Here is a 534-nt window from a genome sequence, read left to right on the forward strand (position 1 = left end):
AGTGGCATCTAACAACAACACCAGGTAAGAAGTAGGGAGCCTTGGTAATACAGTGGCTAAGAGCTTGGCTGCTAAACAAAGGTTGGTGGTTCAAACCCACCAGTCCCTCCATGGCAGAAACGGTCAGGCAAGGTCCTCCTATAAAGATTTACAACCTAGGAACTCTGGGAAATTTTACTCTGACCTTTAGTGTTGCTATATGAGTCGTAGCCAACGTGACAAAAAACAGCAAGGAGGAGGTTATTGCAGGTAAGAGTCATGACTACCTGACTTTATCAGATTAGAAGGCAAAGGGCATCTATTTAAGAGATAGACAAGATAGACCTATGCATTTCGATGACTGTGGGAGTGTAAGGAAGAAGACAAGTTAGTTCACATATGTGGAATTCTTAGTATATTCCAAGACTAGGTCAATCACTTTTACACCTATTCCCCCCTCTTTTTTTATGTTTTATTGTGAATTATGTGATAGTTTACATGATAGAACATTTATCCTATCGTATATAATTTCATTGCCATGGTTACAATCCCCTA

This window comes from Chrysochloris asiatica, unplaced genomic scaffold, assembly GCF_000296735.1.
Source record: "Chrysochloris asiatica unplaced genomic scaffold, ChrAsi1.0 scaffold00106, whole genome shotgun sequence".
In the NCBI taxonomy this organism is placed as follows: domain Eukaryota; kingdom Metazoa; phylum Chordata; class Mammalia; order Afrosoricida; family Chrysochloridae; genus Chrysochloris; species Chrysochloris asiatica.